Source organism: Ochotona princeps, chromosome 6, assembly GCF_030435755.1.
Source record: "Ochotona princeps isolate mOchPri1 chromosome 6, mOchPri1.hap1, whole genome shotgun sequence".
NCBI classification, from domain to species: domain Eukaryota; kingdom Metazoa; phylum Chordata; class Mammalia; order Lagomorpha; family Ochotonidae; genus Ochotona; species Ochotona princeps.
Window position 1 is genome coordinate 76,343,371 of NC_080837.1, and position 15,404 is coordinate 76,358,774.

The window sequence follows — 15,404 nt, forward strand, 5'->3', positions numbered from 1 at the left end:
TGGCTTTGGATTGGCTGAGCTCCAGCCATTGTGCTCACCTGGGGAGTGAATCATCAGACAGAAGAGCTTCCTCTCTGTCTCTCCTCCTCTCTGTATATCTTGACTCTGTAATAAAAACAAATAAATTAATAAAAAAACCATTCTGCTCATTCCAACTGTCGCTCAGACTTTGGACTGGTTTTTGCACTCATCAGAAGGATTTGTGGCCCACCTCACAGCAATGTGAAAGCATCCCCAAATGTCAAACTTTCAGGGTTAGTGGTGATTGGAATTAAAAATCCATCAAGAGCATGCGATATTATACTGACTCTCCCAAATATATCCCCTAAATTCGCTTTGGCTGGATATGAGAAGTGATAGGTAATTGATCTAGAGCAAGGTTTAGTTACGTGCAGTAACATCACACCTAATAGCAACACATTCATGGGACCCTTCACAAAAGATAGGCAGTTAGGCTGCACTTCTTTTCTTTTGCATATCCCTAACCTTTCCACGTCTTAGGTAATAAAGCAGAAGCTTAGAACTGGAGAGATGGCTAACACCTAGCAGAATGCCTTAATTCTTGAAAGTGTCTTGAAAAAATCTCTAACCCGGGGGTTTATATTTTAAGAAGTATGCTGCTGAGGAAAACCATCTAAAAATATTTTGGAATGGAATAAATTGGCACTGATTTTCATGTTCTGAAGAAATTGCCACCAAGGAAAACACAAAATCCACCGTCACCTAAGCTTAAGTGAGAGCACAAAGTGGAAACACCACCAACTGTGACTAATCATGACTCAGCTTTTTGAAGGCTGAGCCTATTCATGTTTGGAGAGGGCCAAATGTACTTCTATAATGAAACAAGGCACAACAGCACTGAAACTACTACAGAATTGATCTTGATTTGCAGATGATACAGGCAAATTTGTGTGAAATTCTGGCTGTTTCTTTGAACTGACCAACGTGGCCCTTTTGGGGAGTGAACCAGCTGACAGAAGATTACCTCTCTATAATTTCTCTATCAGCTGTCTCTAACTCTATCTATATATCTTTCTATCATCATCATCTTTCTCTCTTCCCATCTTTCTATAATTCTTTCAAATAAACCCTTTTTTAAAAAAAAAAATGAGGATGTGCTTTTTCCACTCTGGTGAACAGGATTAAACAGGGGATGAGGATATTCTAGAAACAGAAAACCCAGACCAACATGACAAGATGATTGTTAAAATATATGAATGCGTGTCAGTGACTGCTTTCCATTTTATAATACAGCTTCCCACTTGAAGCGGTTACTCCAAAACTTCATGAGAAGATAAAAAAAAGTTGAAACCACATTAGTGAGAGTCACAGTACTGAGTTGCTCATCTTCCATGCATAGCCCTAGACTTTCCAACAATCTTTCTTTGCAATGCATGAGTTTAAAAGGCTAACCTTCTAGCAGCTTTATCCTGATTGGGTTCCAAACTTAGCACATCTTGCAATATGCAAATAGGAATAAGCTTTAAGCGTCCACTCCTATTCTTTCCGCTCTACCCTCCTCTGAACTCAGGTGGGAATCTTCCACTACTATCCGGACATGCATGCAGACCATGTTCTATTTAAGGAGATTATTAGATTTTTGGCCCACGATAATAATCCATTTTTGATAGAAAAATTCTGTGGATCCCAGAGTTGCTCATTTATGACCTCATTTTGCATTTCTGTCGGCAACTTTGTCTCAATGACATTGTACACATGACAGACCGCTATGATAACGGAAAACAATTTTCAATCACTTAAGTTTTCAGGAGGTATAAATATTTCAACTTAAAAATAACATGCAAGCTCCCTGGATTAGTTGCTACTAGGCAGTTTCAATGACTTCAGCTCCATGAAATCAAGGGAGAGGAAAGAATACTATCTCTTCTGAGAAAGATTCACTGAAAAATTGCCTCCTGCTGCGGTTAAGAGTTTGAAGATGCTTGGCTGCAGGATTACTGGGAAGTGAAATGGAATGTGGCAATGCTGAAATGTTAAAACTTGGCCCAGTCGCATGTTCCGGAGCCATCTGTGGCTCCTCGGTGTTCTCTCCAGTAGGAGAAATGGTCCTTATGTTAGGGTGAGCCATCCAAATACCTTGGAATTCTTCCTCAGCACTCCCTTTGCTTTGCATTAGAGCAGGGGACGGAGATAGACTTGTTCTCCAGCCTGAAGAAAGTGATGGACCGAGGGAGAATAACAATGCCAGCCAGTTTGATTAAAACTGCCTCCAGTAACCAACTAATCCTGTTTTTGTACATTTAGAAATAATATGAAAGACATGATTCATACCAAATGAATATTTAAGGATTTAAAACCTGTGCTAACAAGTTGTTTGTAGATTAAAGCTGCCCCTTCTGTTAACAGCATCATGCAATTTCAATGTCTCTAGATCACTCCATTAAATGCAGGCTGAAAGGATTTAATAGTATATTTAGCTAGCAATCACATGAAAATACACGATTATCCCACACATTAGGACATAAGAGCAAAGCTACTGTTTACTTTAAACTACTGTATGACGTAGGGATGACAATATGAATGTCATCAGTGTAAATGTGATTTTCATATTCAAAGTGATAGGAAATTCTGAGAAAAAGTATCATGTGTGTTTTAGTATTTATAGCCACATGACTCCTTCCATGCAAGACAGTATCTAACTCAGGCTCTAAACTGAAAATGAAAAATTCACCATTCTTATAAAAAGTGGCCAATGTGTTCAACCCACAAAGTGAACAATCAAGGATTACAAGATGAATGATTTCTATGTATCTGCACTGTAACACAGTGGTTGATGTCAGCAACACAGAATCACATACTTACTCTTTAGCTAAGAAGGAAGCTTGTGTATAAATTATCTTGTTCTTTACTGCTCTCCCTGCCTCCATATTGACCCGAGGCAAAGAAACACCTGGTTACTTTTGGAGGCAATAGGTTTATTTATCATCTCAATTATTGGAGAAGTGTCATATGTGTATTGTATATCCAAACCCATTAAATTACACATTAGATATGAAAGTTTTTCTCATATTAAAATTTCAATGAAGCTTTTTTTTTTTAAAAAAGGAGAAACAGTATTATAGTTATATTTTCGGGACTGAGCAACTTCACTGAGCATTATATGTTCTCTCTGAGTTATGGAAACTAATCTCTAGCTAAAAAATGCAATATGTATTAATGAAACTAACATCTTGAAATTCTAACACTTCTCCGTATTCTCAAGGAACAGTGACTTTTCTACTTACTACTGGCTGGTTTATTTTTTTTTTTTTTAGTGGAGGAGGATCAAGTTTGTGAACATAAAGTAGATTGAAAGTATGTTACTGAAAAATTTAGAAGGAAAGTAAGAAAGGAAGGAGGAAGGAATGTAGGAGGTATCATTATGCTCTTAGAACTGTAAATGTAAAATACATGAAATCTGTCCCCTTTACATAAATAAAACGAGTTCTTTTACCAAAAGGAATATAACCTCTTCTTATCTTCATGATTTTTTTTTTTTGGTGTAGGAGAAGCTACAATTTTAAACGAAGAAACAAATGACAGAGCACAACTCCCTTTTATAAACACATCCATTTTTCTCGATGTCTTAATTCATTTCATTTGTGCCAGTATGAACTTAATCAAGGACAACTTGTAGAATTGTGACTGGTGAGTACTTTAGCTTCATGAGCATTGAACAGAGGAGTAAAATAAAAATTATTTCTAGAAACATAGCCAATAGACAGAGAAGAAATTTAAGTAAGACATTCATCCTGATTTGCAGAGGGACAACTGTGCAGTAGACCCATCTTACAAACTAGGAAAACGTTCCAACAGCCGATTGGGATGCATGGAACTATAGATAGTACCTACTCCTACGGATGCTAAGATGCTATCTGCACATACTTACCTACAATAAAGCTTGATTCGCAAGTTAGGAGAGTAAGAGATTAAAAAGTGTAATAATTAAATGAAGAATGGTGACAGCTATAAAACTGCACGAATGCAATCTTTCTGTGTCTCGCTGTCCTACCCCTCTCTCAAAATATCTTACTGTATTATGTCCATCCTTCTAATGGTGATATGAGGTAATATAAGACCTACAGAATCCAAAGAAGAGACATTTGTGGTGTACGCATTATGATGTAGTACTGCGTTATTATGTACAGATTTCTGAATGCAAGGTTGATGGTCAGTCTGAGGGCAGATGTGGTTAGGAAGTGACTGGTAGGTCAGTAGTAGACATATGGTGGACAAAGGAATTATACATGTCACTCATAAGTAACATTTCATCATGCTGCCCAAAATGGCACATAACTCAAAAACTGAAAATAGCTTACTCCTGGAATTTTCTATTTGATATTAAATCACTGTTGACTGCAGATAATTGAAACCATGGAAAGAAAAATCAAAGATAAGAGAGAACTGTTTTATTCATACAAGCGATTCCCTTTCCTGCTATGACCTATCTGAACTAAAAGGCTATATTCCTATATCAAACTTTATTGTTTCAACACATTTTTAAATCTGTTGAGTTTAAAACGGTAATCCTTTGCTAAGTATTTCTCTACTGTGTTAGTCATAGTGAGGAGGGGGGGAGACTTTGCATGGGAATCATGGAAGTAGTGTGACAGAAAGGAGAAACAGAATTTGTGGTTGGCATCAAGGATGTATTGTGGGCTGTCATCCTGCTTGGCTGTTGTCTTGGGTGGCTTGATGGCCTTAAGAGGCTCTTAAAGACTGATACTGAATAAGTCCATAATCTAATGCCTCTTCTACTCTGCTTCCAGGCAAAGTCTGAACAAACATTTTCTTGTTGAAGGTAAATAAGAATGACATTGTGATTTTGTCTAAATTAAAACATTTACCACTGTCATTTCAGGCCCTTACTCTATCCCTTCTGTTTTTTGGGATGTGCCTAATATTGTGTATCCCCAATATTCTCTGCCAATTAAACTTGCCCTTTTATGGAAATGGTAAGCATCTGACATTAGCTATTTGCATTTGTTGCTTGATCCCATCATTAAAATTTAGATTAGATTCAATGTCATTAATTACAAATACTCTGAGAAAGCATTTTGAATTTGTGAGCATTCTGTCTGTCATTGTGGAATAATGGATTTTGTCATAATTGATGAAAAGCGTTTTGAGTATTCATAAGAGAGAGAAGAAATATCTTCGCGAATAAGAGCATTTTTGTTTTCCTGCTGAAGTGAGATTAAAAATAAATCTTAAAATTACGGGAGAGAAAAAGGTTAGATTTGTAAAGATTGTTTTATCCCCAAATCCCTCTACTATTTTAATAAGGAGAGATGAAGACGGTCACTTAAACATGTGATGTTAGGTACTACATGAAGTAAGGGTGTGTGTAAACCGGAAACCTCTCCAATCAAATGTCTGTTTTCTTCTTTGTCTAGTCATTCTCTCTGCCTTTTCATTCTTTGACTTATAAATGCAATGCTTTCTTATACATTTTATAATCATTTATATTAGGTCAGGAGATTTATTGGTCTGTTCCACTGGTGCTAATTGAATTTCCATCATATGTCGGACTGTGTCCTGATGATTGAAAGATGTCATTGAGTGAAATAAATCAAATTTGTTTCTACCTCATGGAGTTCATATTTTGGATTAGAAGAGCCAAACAGTAAGCAGAAAATATAATAACAAGAAAATTGCCTGTCATAGTACAAGATAGCATAACTAAGAGGAAATTGCGACAGTGTAATTTGTTCAACGTTCTTAGTGCATAAGAACAGGTAGGTTAGGTGCTAGATAATTGCAATTATCTCTAAACGTCATCTAAAATAACTGCTATTTGGGGTCTAGAAATCAGTTCTCATTTGTGTGTTGCCTACTAATAAAACTTCCTATATCAAAAAAAAAAAAAAAAAAGAACAGGTAGGTGGAATCTTTAACTAGAATGGGCTAGAATGGCCCTCAGTTGTAACGGGCATAGAGGAAAGACTTGAACTTGAGGTGATTATCCATGTAGATGTTTGAGAGATGGAGACCCACACCGATGGAGGAGCAACGCAAAATAACCGGAGCAGAGTGTCAGATGTCATCAAGGATCAACAAGCAGAATTACACGGTTGCAATTGAAAGAACTCAGTAGAAACATGCCAAAAATTTGGAGAATTAAGAAGAACTCAGTAACATAGAGCCTTTTCCCACACTGAAGTAATTTTGGCTTTGATACTGCATAAGACCAAAAAGCATAGGAGGGTTTTGATGAGGGAATTCATTTAGAAGACCTAAGATTTAGCATGGTCACTGATTACTATCCTGAGGCAAAAAAAGATGAAAGAATAAGGATGTATACAGGGAGATCAGTCAAAAGACTACTGGAACAATTCAAAAGGCGAAATACGAGCAGCATCGTAATTGAAGCAGGAGGAAGTAGCTGTATGTTTTGAACTCTTCAGGAATGCCTGGTGGATTAGAGACAAGATGTGAAAGAAGGAGGGGGTCATGGATTACACTAAGGCTTTTGATTTCAGCAATCAAAAGGATGGAGAGAGAGATAGAGAGAGAGAGATGTCAATGGAAGAGGCCTGTGGGAAGCTAGCAAGAGCTTTTGTTTCCTATGATGAGCTGTGTGCTGGAGACCCTGGTGGAAGTGTGGAGCAGATAGCTGGACACGTAGGGCAGGAGCTCAAGGGAGAGGGTTGAGCTGAAAATCAACTGCACATGCATGAGATCTGTACTCAAAGGTTCAATCAGCTAGTGGCTAAAAAATTTCAAAATTAAAAAAATCCTGGAAAAATTGTATCAATATAGATTTTGCTGACTACTCAATATAGTAAAAGGACAAAACTATTTACATAAATTATATTGTATTCTATACTGTAAGAAATCTAGAGATGATTTAAAAAATGTCCCAGAATGTGCATAGCCTGTATGAGGGCACTACATCCTGTAGAAAAGGACTTTAAACATTTAGCATCTTGGCTTCCAGGGTTGAGGTTAAGGAATCTTAGAACTCATTCCTCATGTGCATTGAGGGAAAACTGTCAAAGTCAATCTCATTTGCGTGGCACTTAAGTTGGGATGAGGATAAAATTATGTACAAAATGACGCAGGGAAGATAGGGACCAAGGACTGAATCCTGAGTAACTACAACTACAAAATGTTAGGATGAAGCAGAGGAATCAACACAAAAGCTTAAGAAAGGAACCTGATGAAGTAAGAGGAAGAGCAGGCAGGTGTATTCTCCTGGAAGCCAAGTGAATTTCTCTCCAATGGAAAGGACATAACATTCAATGCGTGATTGAATTTCCAGCTCAGCTACTTTTTTTTTGCACTGACATTCTAGTTTGCCTAGTTTTTACATATAGTATGTAATTTTAGACTCAAGAAATACAATGTAGATCTTTTAGATCTATCATTTTATATATGTGAAATCTGAGGTATATAAACATAAAATGATTGGCTTTAGTGTTAAACACTTATGAAGGAAAGAACCAGAATTAACATAACCTCCCAAACATAGTCCATTGCTCTTTATGCTTGGAGTCAACACGTTTGATTTGGATTCGCCTGTGAGTGTGGTTTGGATTGAGTGAGTGCACTGAAAACTTCCTGATCTTCAGGGCTCTTTGGCCTACATTCAGCTCACTAGTTATAAATACTGAAGCACCTTACTTTGCTATTCCATTTGCTTTAAGGGCCTCAACTCTCTGGATGGAAGCACAAAGAAGTTTGAAATGTGAACTACAATTTTTACTAAGAAAATGTCACAGGAATCACCCAAGAGCAGGATGTGTCTTGGCATAACCATGCAGGGAGCAGGTAGAAAATTTGGGATCTGATTCTATCTCGTTCAAATATTGGCTCTAATGTGGGAAAATCACTTAAATGCCTGTTTACAAAAAAAATCTTTGTAAAGTGGAATAATGATAATAAATGGAAATTCATAGGAGCTTGAATTCTGGGAATGAGGCAATTGGTATAAGTCTTTAGCACAGATTTAGCATCTAATGGAATCTAGGGCTTGGTTTCTGATTCTGTAAGGGTTTCCTACACAAAGTAGGTCTCAGTATCTCATAAAAGGACAAATGAAGGAATAAGCGAATAACATTCTGATCAAAAGTACTGCTGCAGTGGGCCTGGCGGTACGGCCTAGTGGCTGAAGTCCTCGCCTTGAATGCCCCGGGATCCCATATGGGCGCCGGTTCTAATCCCGGCAGCTCCACTTCCCATCCAGCTCCCTGCTTGTGGCCTGGGAAAGCAGGAGAGGACGGCCCAAAGCTTTGGGACCCTGCACCCGCGTGGGAGACCTGGAAGAGGTTCCTGGTTCCCGGCATTGGATCGGCGCACATCGGCCCGTTGCGGCTCACTTGGGGAGTGAAACATCGGATGGAAGATCTTCCTCTCTGTCTCTCCTCCTCTCTGTATATCCGGCTTTCCAATAATTATAAATCTTAAAAAAAAAAAAGTACTGCTGCAGTATTTTGGGGGAAGTCAGGAGATACACTTAATACCACTTGAGTCCCAACCCATAGCAACCAAAGGAAAATAGTTCCTGTGATAGCTGACTATGGCTCAGTGATGAAGTGAGGCTGACAAGCTAAACACAATGGCAGACATGCTGTGGGAACACTTAATGTGTTGGATTTCTCATTCCATCTACTCTAGTACATAATAGAAAAAGAAAAACCCGATACCCATGTGGGATGCTGATCAGTAAGCTGAAGGAGATGGAACATATGTATCACACAAACGGAATAAGAACTCCAAGAGATGATTATTTCCAACAAACAAGAATGCTGTTTTGCTTCTGATAAAGATCCTTATTTCACTATTGATACATTTCTACAACAAAAACAGTCCTTTCAAGAAATAGGAACCAATTTTTCAAATCAAATTGAGTCATTTTTTCCTAGATAACATTAGTCTTTTAAAATTAATCTGTCTGGGTTACACTATCTTTATCTGTAATATGAAGTATTAATCTCAATTAAGAAAATTGATTCAAGGGTTTAAATGTGAAGTCTTTTAAGAACCCAATAACACAGTTACCCAATTTAAACTCATCGTATTGTTTTTCACATTTCCAGTAAATATTGAACTTCATATTTTAAAGTGTAGCAAAAAAAAGTGAATTCTAATCTCTTAACATCAACTTCAGACTCACTCTTCCCATGCTTAATATATTTATGATTTACTGAATTGACTTACAATTATTTTTTTCATATACAATTTAGAATACATAAATGTATCTGATTAAACACCAAAAGAAGAGAGTTTCTTCATAGAATATTGCTGCTTCTTGAAAATCTCTACTAAGGAAAAATTAATGATTTTAAGGCAGAAATTCAAAAGCCCAAAGAGCCAGCATGAAATATTAGAATTCAGGAAATAAAGAGGAATAATTGAGTTGTAATGTTTGAGAGATAAAGTATATGCCAGTATAGATGAATAAAACAAGCTTTTATACCCTCCTGAATACATACACTGGAATAGTTAGGCTTTCAGAGAGATTACAAGATACTTCTCTGGGAAAAATAAAAAGCAGTAAAGCAAGAAGTAAGGGATTTGGTTGAAAATTTGGAGTTCCCAATCTAAGGTGCTCAGTGGAACCTGATAACATGAAGTTCATGGTTGGCAAACTCCCACCATGTGAAGAAATTGTTCAAGGTTTTGTTAACCCGGATGCCAAAAAAAAAAAAAAAAAATCAGAATGCCAAGGATCACCATACAGCTCAGCAAGTGTCTTAACAAAAAAGCTGTCCGAAGAGAGAAAGACAGCAACTTTGAAAAACAGACTGTGCATGTCAGGGATAAAAACTTTCAAAAGTGATTCAGCAGCTTTAACACTCCAAAAAATAAAAGAAACATTGTCAATTGTGAAAACAGGAATAGGGTGTTCTATGCAAAAGGGAAGAGGAATATTCACAAGAAAAAACATTACTTAGAAATTAAAATGTGCTGTAAATGTTAAAATCTACATGTGTAGGTCAAAATATATAGCTGAGAATATCCTGCAGAAAATTGTCAAAAGAATTTAATAAAAAGAAGAAGAAAAATATGAATATTAAGTAATAGCTTCACAAAGTTTAGAAGTCGAATAGGAATTCCAAAAATAGAAACAATAAAGAGGAGTGTATCAGCAGAGAAATATTCAAAGACACTGAGAAATGCAAAATTATGGATTTAAGAAAGAGTAAATGGTAAAAACAGACAAGAAGATATCAATCAAGGTATATCTCTGTGGAAGTTAAGAACACTGTGGACAGAAGTCTCTAGTGTCCTCAGAGAAAGTTAACGCAACAAACAATCCCATACAAAAATTTGAAAATCAAAATATCTGTGGTTTTCTCAAAATCAGTTCTGAAATGCCAAAAACGATCCTGCAGTCTTCTCAAAATTCTGCAGAATTAATCCCAATCTAAAATTTCAAAAAAGTATACATCGAGAACGAAATTTAGCTGGACAATTTTGCTTCTTCAAAATCTGCAAAGATTTGCTTACTGTAAATGGGCAAGAACATCCTAAGATATCCTGAAAATGAAAAAAGTGAACTAGGAAGCAGGCTTTACATCCAGAGAACAAAGACTTCCAAGCATATCAGTTAAGACAGTTGTGTACTGGACTGCTTTAAAAGGCACTCAGTTGATAGATAAATAAATAAAACCCAGAAGACTTAAAAGAGATGCCTCAAAGGAATAGAAAAGGTGAAACGTACGCAATACATTATATTTAATGATATCTTAGAAAGCTGTGAGAGCTATAAGGATGAGTCAGCATTCATGGAAAGATAAAAAAGAAACATGTGATTATCGGATCAACATTCAATAAAGATAAATATAAGATAGGTTAACACTTATGGCAGATTTCAGTATTGAATATTAATATGGCCATGTATTTGACACATTTAAGTATATTGGAATGGTAGACGGATGAGATGTGTAGAGGTATGCATATGCATGAGGTAGTGAGAGAAAAATCCAGAGATAATTTGCAAAAAATGAAGAACTAGCAGTACTGTAAGTGTGATATGCATGTTAATGGAGATAACAATAATGCTGAAAGATGAAAAATGTTGAAGCACAGTCTTGTGAAACAATGGATTCAGTCACAGTCTGGGAGGCATATCCCATTTCAGAGTACTTACAATAAAGTCTAACTCTACTTCAAACCCAATATTCTGCTAACCTCCCTGGGAGGCTGCAGGTGGTGGCCTAGACACTCGCCTTCCTGCTACTCACACAGAAAGTATAGATGTACCTCTTGATTTGCCTTGGCCCAGGTTCAGCTGTTCTTGGCATTGTGGGATGAATCCGCAGACACAAAAACTCTCTATGCTCAGTATCCATATATGTCAATCAGCCTGTCACATGTTGAACGAATGGATTTTATAAAAAGCAGAATTGCTCATTTGGGAACTTTAGTAGCCACACTGTTTATTTCCTAAGTCTATTTTTTTTAAATGTTGAAAATAATCAAGCATCCAAATTAGAGATAGAATGTGAACTGGTTAGGGGAATACTGATTTTCAAATTCAGTGTACTAGAACTATTTGACCCTTTAAAATATGCTCAAGCATACTCTTAATAAAATCATAAATAAAACTGGAAATAAGGCTGCTAAATCATTTAGAGCACTAAATATCCATATTTGAAACTACTTGGGGTTACCTAATCAAGGTCAATGCTCAAATCAAACAATAAGGAGTCTACAGCATTGCTATCAGCTACTTCCAAGCAATTATTTGCGACTTGACCACCAACAATATGGCAGAAAAGACTGTCAGCCAACCTCTGAAGAAAGGCTTTGTTGTTGAGTGATGATCTACATTCAGGAAGAAGGCAAGAGAGAGAGTACAATCACCAGTCACAAACTCACAACCTAGAAGATCCTAAAAAAATCACTATAGTTTATATATTTTGAGGCTGCCATGTAATGGGGCACAATGTATTAAATGCCCAGATCAGACAACGCTACACAAATGGAAAGTATATTAGTTGTTTAGTCATTTCCTAGAACTGTGACTGGGGTGGATACTGAGAAGTGAATGGCAATAGGTGTGAGGTACAATCGTGAGTGACAAAATGTTCTGTAATTGGAATGCAGTGGAGATTGTATAACCAAGGCTGTGGAGTTTTGTAAAAAAAATCATTTAATATTATAGCTTAAATTATATCTCAATAAAACTTTCAGACATGGGTTTTCAGTGATGATAGAATGTGATGAGATAAACCAACAGAAGAGAATACAACTATACCAGGTATTTTGACAGTTTCTGGTGGAAGGATCCCTGAATGTCAGAATGATAACTTTCAAAGGCTAATTGCAAAGGGTGCTTTCAACATATACTTGAAAAATATCACAAAATCTTCGACAAGACAACTGAAAATAATCTGGGGAAAATCCTGGTATCTTCTATGCTCTTGGGAGCATGGGATATCAGCCTGCAGAGGGAAGAAGCAAGACCCAACCTGTCATCTTTTATAAAAACTCAACTCTAAATGGATCAGGGACATAAATTTGCACTCAGAAACCATCAGACTACTGGGGGAAAACATAGAAGCATTCTGCAAGATATAATAGGGGAAGACTGCTTGAAAATGACACAAAAAGCATAGGTAGTCAAAGCCAAAATAAACAAATGTGACTACATCAAACTTAAAAGTTTCTGTATGGCAAAGGAAATGATCAATAAAGTGAAGAGGCAACCAACAGAATGGGAAAAGAAATCTTTATACACTAAACAACCAATATGGAACTAATATCCAGGATTTACAAAGAATTTCAGAAGCTCAACAAATGCAAAACAAACAACCCTGCAAAGGAAATTAACCAAACGTTTCCAAAAGAACACATTCAAGTGGCTACTAGCCACATATGAAAAATGCTCAGGTTCCTTGGCTGACAGGGAAATACAAATGAAAAGCACATTGAGGTTCCACCTAACTTCAGTGAGACTGGCCTGTATTCAGAACTCTTCTAACAACATCTGCTAGCATGGATTTGGGGAAAAAGGTACACTCCTTCACTGTTGGTGGAAGTCAATGTTAGTACAACCACAAGAGAAGTCAATATGAAGAGTGCTAACTGAATTGAAAATTGTCCATTCCAACTGTGTCAGGACACACTTAAATATCGGATGATGGACTTATGACTGATTGTGAAGGACTATGCTTTTGCAAAGATACAGGGGAAATCATTATGATGGGTGGGGTTTTCAGGAGGGCGGAAGAGAAATGTCAAAGCCTATGGAACTGTATCATAAAGTAATAAAATAAATAAGTTTAATAGAAAAATAAGCATGTTCAAAACTGTTTATTATATTCCTTTATATGCCTATGATGTTTCTTAATAATTTACAAAAGAAAGAACTGAAAGAAACAGTAAGCAATAAAGGCTTTTAGGGACTGTTATTGAAGAAATAAACAGAGCAATGACTTAAAAAATTGAAAATAAAATATTAAATATGTGTATGAATGTTCTTCAAAAAGATCTTCTGTACTATCCCCGCTCTACAAAAATCGGCCATTAATACGAGTAGACCCCAAAACATGCATGGACAATAGTATTGCACAAGTGTTATGCATGCACTTAAATACATTTTGACCAAAATGAGCTGATGTTTTTATTCCATTTTCCACATGTATATGTGGTTCTTGGTATTTTTCTGGAGGATTATATCACTAGTGATCTCTGCTAAGGCATTAACTTTAAATATGCTTAACATCAACTTAGAGGTTTGTACTGGGGCTGTTTTGCTTCAATTGTGTTGCTACTGTGTCGTATGTTCATTCTTACCAGTTCCCTGACTGCTATCATCTTGAATATGTGACTTTCAATAATGGAGGAAAGGCATGTTACCAACCCTAAACCTCTGGGTACAGGCAATGTGCCTGTTGGCGTGGTCAAAGGCTATATTTTTTGTGCTAGACATAAGATGCCATGTATCATGTAAAACTCACCATCTATACTCTCAAGCCACTGTTCCTCCTAGTGGTCTGCCACATGCCCACAGAAACTCTCTAAAATCAAGATGTTGATGTACATTCACTCACTCTTCGTGTGGCCAGTGTGGCCCCAAACAGTATGTCACTCTCTAACTCCAGCTGCCGTCTCTGTTTCTTGCTTGTGTTCAACCTCCATTCTCATTGTCTGATTCCAATGCATAGAACCCTTAATTATGCTCTTGCAATTTTCTACTTAACTGTGACGCATCCCAGGCCTTTGAAAAATGATCAGGTCTTCCAACTTCATGTAAACAAAGTAATAGAATTAAAATAAATAAATAAATAAAGCTCCATCAATCAGCCTCATCTTCCTTCAACTGCAATTGTAAACTTCTCTACACCCTTTTCATCCTTGATAGATGGCCTCCTGTTTCTGAACTTCTTCTTTTTTTCTTTTTTTAAAAGATATTTATTTATTTCACTTGAAAAGAATGATAAAGAGAGAGGATAAGACTGAGGTGATCTTCCATCTGCTGGTTTATTCCTCAAATGACCATAATGGCCAGAGTTGAGCTAGTCCAAAGTCAGAAGCCAGGAGCTTCTCGGTTCCTCACAATAGGGTGAGGGCTCAAGACCTTGAGTCACCCTCTGCTGGTTTCCCAGATGAATAGTAGGGAACTGGATCAGAAGCGAAGCAAGTAGAAGTCAAAGTGTGCCCATATGGGGTGCTGGTGCTCCAGCTGAAGACTAGGTCAGTGGGCCAACTCCAACCCCTTCAGATCAGAGAGATTTTTACATTTGGCACAAAAGTAGCTTCTCTATCTACAGTCCATCTTGCCTTTCTTCCCCTTGGATCATTCTTCCATTTCCATTCATCATTATCCAGAGTTGACTGCACAGAGGCCTGGGGGTATATTGAAAATTCACCTTTCTTATGATTTCTCTGGGGGTGTTTTACACGATTCCAGTTCTTCCTGAAAAGACTTCCCACAAACCCACATCCTCTCAGTTTCCTCCCCTTGGAAACACTAGTGATCTCACAGGCAGCATCATTAAAATAGAATCCCACATGAAGCTGCTCATTTGAATGTGTTTTTATCGTTGGTGACATCCTCACTTTGCTCTTTTTTGTGTGTCATCTTTATTATTCTTCCCTTTCTCTTAATTCCCATATCCATTCTTAAGCCCTAAAATAAGTTTCTTTTCCCTCTTGACCAAAATAGAGTTTCCGGTTCATGACTATGTTCTGGAACATACCTGGGTGTTATGGCCATTTAGAAATAATTAAAAAAAAAAAAGAAGAAGAAGAAACAAATACTCTCAGGATAAATGACAGTTGAGAGCAAGGAATAATAATAGTAACATCAGAAACCTGAGAAGCTTTCCCTTTTTTTAAAAAAGACTTATTTAGTTTTATTGGAAAGTCACATATACAAAGAGACAGAGAGGAAGATCTTCCATCTGTGGTTCACCCCCAAGTGGCTGCAAAGGCTGGAGCTGAGCCAA